Genomic DNA, 8,319 nt, shown 5'->3' on the forward strand with positions numbered 1-8,319 from the left:
TCTTGCTAATTAGGAAAAAAGTAGATTTCAGCAGAAAGAAACATACATTGTTGAAAACTATAGAAAGCTTTCAGAATTCAGAATATATTTAAGAATCATGAAGGGGGAAGGTGTTAATAACCAAAGAGAGGAATTCATTATAACACATTACAGTGAACACAGTCAATGCTTGTGATGTAATTCGTGTACTATTTCCCATTTTAAACAGATATATTACATACCTTATAAGCAACGCTATCATGATTATAAGCACTTCAGGCACTGTAGACTCAGGAGGATCAAAATAAAGACTTGGCACTGTGATGCTAACACATGCAGAATGTGATTACTTTTCCCTATATCATTTTCTAAACCTGCTAATTAATCTGGAGAGCCTCACCCAAAGCATCAAATCCACAGATTAACTGAGATGGAAAGCAGTCAATTTAATTCTCTATTAAAACTACCTAACCAGGTGCAGAAATAAAAAAAAATAAATTTCCACTACTCATTAGCTCATATATTCTTTTCCAGTCCTGAATGCTAAATCTCGATAAGTTTTGACACCTCAGAGATGTAACATGTGGAAATGAACTCATGTCTGAAGGAACTTCCAGTATATAAACTGCAGTAGTTAGCCCTTTTTCCTGACCCAATGTCAGTGTCTATGTTCCTTTCTTTATGTCAATAATCATTCACCTGAATTCTATTTTGGTTTAAGGGTTTTGCAGGTGTCTTGGTGTTGGTTTTCTGCTTTCAGAGAGAGCACCTGGGGTCAGGGTTAGGTAGGGAAGGGGCATATATGCTTCTTTATAGCTGGAGTTGTTGTCTATATTGACTCACCTCGTGGCTGGAGAAAGTACTGCTGTGACCATAGAAGGGATATCAAACCAGAGACACAGGCAAGACAAAGGTGCTCCCTTTTGAGCAGCAGCCTGCACTCAACTTTCAAAACCATCTTTTATCCCAAAGATTTCACTAACAACCATTCATCAGTAGTATCTGTATAGATAACATCACTGTTTCCTACCTGAAGAATAATATTACTATGTGACCTGACACAGTTTGAAGTATGAGGTCCCTTAGAGGAAGATTTGACTCTCTTCCTCTCTGTACAGTGTCAGGACTCAAAAGGAGTCATTTAGGATGACTTCCTTCCCCTTGGAACCAACAAGGAAGCTCGTGATACCCTTATACCCTTGGACTGAACTAAGGTGAAATGACACCAACCAACCAGTTTTATGATTTATTAATACAAAATATAAGACAAATTATTAGATACAATAGCTCAATGGTGATCACTGGGCGGAGAAGCAAGTCCTGTCCCACACATTGTTACTTAGATCTCACCACTATGCCATAAAGAGAAGAGGGGAGAAGGGGGGTGGGCAGAGAGAGAGAAGAGCTATCATCACCACATGGATCCAGCGGCATGCCACTGGTCCTCTTGACCCTGGGTGTCTTGGTTGTGGGGGTCCCACCCGAGCTTTCATCAGTTTGGGTTTTATGCTCTCGAGAGGATGCCTCCTTGTTCACATACAAAGTGAGGGTGGGTGTGGTCTGCGTCTGTGCAAGCTCAACATGCAAGCGGTGGTTGCACGGGGTCCACATAGGTGGACGTGAGGGGTTCTGGCAACCCTTGCTCTGCACATGAGCAGTTGCCTTTTGTTACCACAGAAGTTTCTTACAGGAAGCACTAGCTAGATCTCACCTCCATGAGACCTAAAGATTCTAAAACAGAATCATCCTGTACCACTTGGAGTTACCAAGTTAGGCAACAGTGGCTCACTTTGCAGCTACAGCTCATTTCAGCTCCTCTCCAATCTGAGCAGAATTTTGCACCAGCTCCATTTGAATTTGTGCACTAAGCAACATTTAAGGCAATTATCAATATGTCAGTTCCTTACACACGGATTATACCAATAATTTAAAAATTCAAATAAGATAGCCAGATTCGTTTAATGTAAGGAAAATATGATTAACACTAGTTTGAATAGTGATTTGTGATATACAGACTGGTATCCTTTACCTATTGTCCTCACGGCAAAAGAGTCTGTAGCAGTGACTGAAGGGATCCATCATAAATAATAAAGGAGCATAAAAAGCCACTGTGGCATAAACAACTCTAGTTCAGAAGTGAAAAAGTACTCTGCAGCCTTAACTATTTTGTATTTAGTTTCTTGTCTACGATTACATGATCCCACACCACACAACTACACACGCCACATGAACTGCCACATGTATTCTGTACTTTCATTTCACACAATGGACAGCGTGCAGGGAATGAATTTGTTACCAGCAAGATTTCTGCATTTGTTGCAGAAGCTGGGAAGAATACCCAGAACAAACAAAACACCAAACCAAACAGATGGGATGACAGTTCAGTAACTTGAATGATATCCTGATAAACAGAATTGTATTTCTGCCTCTGACACACAATTTTTATATATTTGCCAAGTTATTGAAACCTAACTTTTCACAACTGACCACTAACTGTACTCCCATTCTGCCTCACATTCCACCTCTACAACTTTATTCATCAGGTTAAAGTCTCCACTACTTTAGTAATCAGGTTAAAAGCAATAGCAGTGAAAGGCTAGTTACGTTCTTCATGGTCCACCAGACTACAAAAGACAAATTTAGCACTTGACTTTCATGGTGATCTGCTAACAGCAATAGGATGTGAAAGTACCCTCGGCTCTAAAGAGAACAACATGTAGAGGCCACTGAGCTTTATTCTTTTATTTTTCTCCCCGCCCCGCCCCCCCCCCCCCCCGGCCCTATCTCCATTTCCTCTTTTCCCTCAAAGCTCCTTCCCTTGACTCTCCTGAAATTTTTGCCACGCCAAGTATGCTCTCCCCTACCTTGCCTTAGTTCTTCAGCCATGTATCCCCAGACATCCCTTTCTGTCTTCTTGTCCAGCTGCTGTTGCATTTCATATCCTTTTCCCAGAATTAGTCTTCCTTCATAGCTCCGTGTCCCACCCTGCATTTCCCATCCCCTCTTCATTTCACTGTTCACACTCATCCCACAGCAGCTAAGACTGAGCTTCCCCATTTGCAGAATTCTGGCAGCTTTCTTCTTCCACTTCTCATTAACTTGGTTCAGCATGAGATTTTTGATAACAGCAGCAAGAAGAGCTGCTTGGCCCCTCAGCTGTAACACACAGTTCTAGTATAACTTATAACTATGGAGAAACAATTGCAGGGAATTACAACTCCTTCAGCTGGATTTCAAGTACAAGACTAGCTACAGTGTTTCAGACCAAGAATCCATCTAGCACAGTGGCCTTTATCTGTAAGCAGATGCCTGAAGAAGGTTGAGAGCCAACAGTAAAGAAAGCATATGCCCATCCTACTACACTCCCAACCTCCCATTTTCAGCTGGGGAAATGTCTTTAACCTGATTTTATATACTTCAAAACCTCCACTTTAAGTTTCTTCCAAGTACCTTTCCTAGTCTCCCACTGAGTCCACAGAAACTTCCCAAACACATGGTAACAACAGTGTTATGCTCAGTACCACCTGTCTCTGCTCAGAGCGTAGCGCACACTACCTTCATATGATGGTCCATCCAAGTCATCCCCCATCCAGCTTCTCTTTACAGTTTCACCCATCGAAACTCTATACAGCAATTTGTAGCCTTCTACCACATCCTCAAACCACCCCTTCCAGGCTGAAGACAGCCCTAGCCTATCCAGTAGGTGCGCATAAAAAAATAAAAGTAAGAGCATTCCACACCACATAATCTGTCACTGGGAGGCAGAAAGACCACTCAACGTTGCACAAGTAAGCCTGGCAAATCTACCTGCCAGTGGTGTATTCCTACTCAGAGCAGAATCTTCACAGAATTCACCTGCCAAGCTGCAAAAAACTCTTTGGAAGTTTCTGAAAAGCTGTTTCACAGAGATTACAAAAGACTCCTAACAATAATACGGACGGACCTCTCACCAAGTCTCAAAATTTCATTCTTTAAGTCATAAGAATTTACAGTGATGCGAGACTACATTTCTGTCTTCTGACATCATGAACTACCTTCCTCTGAAACAGCTAAGTATTTTGCTGAAATTAAAAAAGGTTTGTAGCACATACCTGGCTTAAGAGGTTACAGACCACCCTGTTAACATTTAGGAAAGTAATATGCAACTTTAAAACAAGAACCAATCATTTAAAGTGCCAGCACAATTAAATATAGATACCATGGCTTGTTTAAGCTATAAAACACTGAGAAAGTACCAGTTTCCAAAGTGTTTAATTTGCTGATGGAAGCAAACTCAGCAGTAAGAAGAAAGTGAACCAATTACATGCCGTAGAATTAAAGAGATGAATAATTTTATGACAGCTACTACAGGCACCAAGATATAAACTTCACAGCCTGCAGTGACTGAGTTCAAGAGAACGAACTCATTAAATGAAAGACAAGATTAAACTGGCAAAAAATGTGTTCTACAGAGGGAAATTCTGTATTTTAAAAAGGTGACATCTGAAAATTCCTTTTTTTTTTTTTTTCTTCCTCAAGAATCCGTTGCGTATTCCAAGAAAGCCGCTGAACTGGCCTGGCTAGGTTGGTTTTAAAATAGCAGCAAAGGCACAGTAATTTAGATTTTATCTCGGCACTATTTTAACACAATTTAGTTAGTTCTGATTTACCATAGGTGTAAGAATGCATTTGTATTTGCAAAGAAACTACTAACTGGCAAAAGTTATTTACACACATACTCAGTGGTAGTCTATAGCATTATTCCTGAAAATTAATCATGAAGGTATTTTGGTATGTTCATAGCTAGTGCAGATATAAACAGTGCCTCCTGAACCATCACTTAAAACTTTCCCACAGAACCTGAGGCTAAGGCTTTCGCTTGTTTTAAACCAGAATAAAGAAAACAAGCAGTATGCTTGGATAGAACCAGCTCCTAGAATTGAATTCTCCGGATAATACTGATACTAATTTCAACAGATAGACAAGTAGATGGAAAAAGGCATAACTGCAATACAGTTTATGTTAACTGTTGCATTGATCTCACTGGGACTATTTGTATGAGCATGTGTATAGCTGTTTATACAACCAGTGTAAATAAGGGTTCTATAATCAGGCATAAAGCACTTCCTAGTACTTTTGCTGAAGCACTGTTCAGAGACACGAGTTAACCACAGCACTCACTGAAAGCAAACGGAAGGAATCCTCAATAAAATAAATGCAGGTTAACTATCAAACTTCAATAGCATTATTATAAATGTACCACAATTAAATGCAACGAAGACCACTTTAGAGATGGTTCTGGCACTGTGAAAGAATAGTTTTACATTTTACGTGCTGCAAATTATGCACTGTGCTGTTCGTATTTTGAAAGTATTTCACGTGGTCAGAATTTTAAATACAACAAACGTTCCATGCTGTGCCTTTCAGAGGCACAAACCACCTGAGCCTGGGAAAAAGAAATAGCAAGCAACGTAGTACTTAACATCACATGCATCGGTATTGTATCATCATAGTGCTGGGCAGTATGAATATTAACAGACTTGCATTTCTAATGAGTTAACTAGAACAGATAATACAGTAGCTATGTCAGCCATGGCAAGCACAACACATAATCCAGCACAAAGTTAGTTTACTAGCTCTACCATCTGACCTGGCCTATGAGAGAAAATTATTAAAAACTGTGCAAAGACATCAGCAAAATTTTACTTCCATCCAGATCTTTTGCATTAAAAAGAACCCATTATGCGGTGTTAAGATTTTGTCACCTACCATACCTGACAGCCTAAGTTGCTCCATTTAAGACACAAATCACTTCTGCCAGTAGGACACATTGCCCCACAAGTTTTGTTTGAAGACAACTTTCTTTTTGCATTTTTGTATCGAAGAACAACAACTTTCTGTCCCTCTTAAGCTCCAGTTTTCAGGTTGTTTCACATTATTCTCTAATTTTCACAGAGTTCGTACCACCCAAGCCTCACCCTTTAAGGCAGGGGTCCTCAAACTACGGCCTGTGGGCCAGATACGTTCCCCCAGGGCCCTCAATCCGGCCCCCGGTATTTACACACACACACACACACACCCCCCGGCAGGGGTTGGGGGGGGAAACCAAGCAGCCACAGATTACTTCCTGCCACTTCATCCATGTGCCGGCCCCCTGTTTAAAAAGTTTGAGGACCCCAGTTTTAAGGGGTGCATCACCTCTTACAAAGCAAGCTGTATTTAAAAGCAGTATTCCTTCAGAATTAAATATAGTGGTTTTGGAAATTTTGCAAGAGAATATCCCAGACATATAGAAAAAAACCCAAAACCCAAGAATATTCAAACCAAAAGAATATTCAGATCATTTTCATATCACAACACTATCTTTTATAGTTCAGACTGACATCTCATAGAATTTATCTTCTGTTAATTTTGTCTCAGAATTATTTATATAAATACTACTGTAGGAAAAGGAAAAAAAATGTAAATACACAGTATGGCATAGTGTTTCTCTTGATAAAGATGTCTCAAAAAAATCTAAATAAGCTACCATCAGCCTGAGTGAAACATCTTTTTTTCTAAAATCAAAAATATAGTAAGAATGAATGGATCTGGTTAAGGATAACTAGGCTGGTAACACCAAGACATAGTTTCGATAACCTTCTTCTTCCACCTAGTGGCAAGAAGCATAAAAAACAAGGTCTTTGGCAGTGCAGTCATAAGATGGTTTCAAGCACCAACTATATAAATATTCACTGACATAAGGAGGATTGACTCATGTAGAATTCTAGTTTTCATGTTGAAGTTCATAAATAATAAACATACTATCAAAAGAAGCTTAGAAATGCACTTACAAGGTTTCTTTCCAAAATTCTAAGTTCTCCTAACAGGTGAATTCTTCATTTAGGAAGCTCAGTATTTTTATTTTCCAGGTTATCTAGTCTGATCATCTTGCAAGATGCTGCAACTATCCAAATGTGCATTCTGCCTCAACTGCTCCAGTATTTACTAAGAAGATTTGAAAAAAAAAAAAAGTTACAGCAAAACAGCTCAGTATTTTATTAAACTTAGTAAATCAAGTATCACATTAGTGTATATTAAGACAGATAATTCTACTGATCTATAAACCGGGGTGGGGGGTGGGTGGGGAAGGGGTGTGGTAGCAGAATATAAAAATAGCTAAAAGCTGCTGCTAAATTATCTGGCCACGTTGGAAAAAAAGCCTATAGGTATTGAGCACCATGTAAGCAATAGATATATATCCATTACTTCAATTAGAATTTTAATTAAGAGAAGTGTTCTCAAGCTCACATTCTGCTTCTCTTTAGGATCAACATTCTTACAACAGAACCTACTGAATAAGAAAATGAATTCAACCAGAAGTGTATTTTCAGAAGCAATGACAAATCCTTACGTTTTCAACTAACCCTGGCTTTAAACTTTAAACTTGTGGAAACTCCATCCAATGACTACTCTGTGTGGGATCTTCTCCTGAAAAAAAGAACAGGAACAGGGCAATTATTTCATCAAGTTTCGGAGGAAGGCAAAAAAAGAAAAAAAAAAGGCAGCGCTGAAAACATGATTGGATATTTATTTACATGTTAGCAGCAGGACTAACAAAACATGGCTCCTCATATAATTGTATTTTATACATACACTCTTGCCTCCTAAGCTTCTTACTTCAAGATAACTAGAGCATAGGTTTGTGACAGCACCTCACATCCTTTAAGTTCCACACATTTCCCAATTTCCTAATCAAAGTCTAAAGGTACGTGGCTGTATGTACTACAGCTGAAGTTAAGCATGCAACAACTGCTTCAAGTACTGGGCAGCACAACCACAGCGTAAGGGCTAAAAGATGCTCTCTCCTTTTTCTCAGTTTGGGGTGGTATAGTGAGGAACTGCCTGCGGTTGTTCATGTCCACACATTCTGCAAGAAGCCAGTATCTTTTGAGGCTGTCTACTCCTCCTATTAATCTGAAATTGGCCAATGGATTTAAAAATTGTTGTGGAAATGGGGGAAAAGGTGATGACAACATTGCCAGAAAGGCAAGAAGGTAGTGATAAGCCAACAGCCTCATTTCCTTAGGAATTCTAGCTAAATACCATAAAATAATTAACAATTGCCATGACACTGACATTTTCATGTGTGAAAATGTCACACTCAAGGTTATCTGAAACCTTTGCAGGGCTAAAAATAAAAAAATAAATTAAAAAAAAAATCAAACACACTGCACTCCCCAGTGGGTATTCCTCCATTTCCGAAGTAATAAAATTCCTGCATCTTAGACTCAGTATGTCACATGATATAACAGGCACAAGGGCAAATATTATCCACAGGAATCATTTACAAGACAGGTTGATTATTTTTTTTTATTATTT

Source organism: Falco rusticolus, chromosome 1 (genome assembly GCF_015220075.1).
Source record: "Falco rusticolus isolate bFalRus1 chromosome 1, bFalRus1.pri, whole genome shotgun sequence".
Taxonomy (NCBI): domain Eukaryota; kingdom Metazoa; phylum Chordata; class Aves; order Falconiformes; family Falconidae; genus Falco; species Falco rusticolus.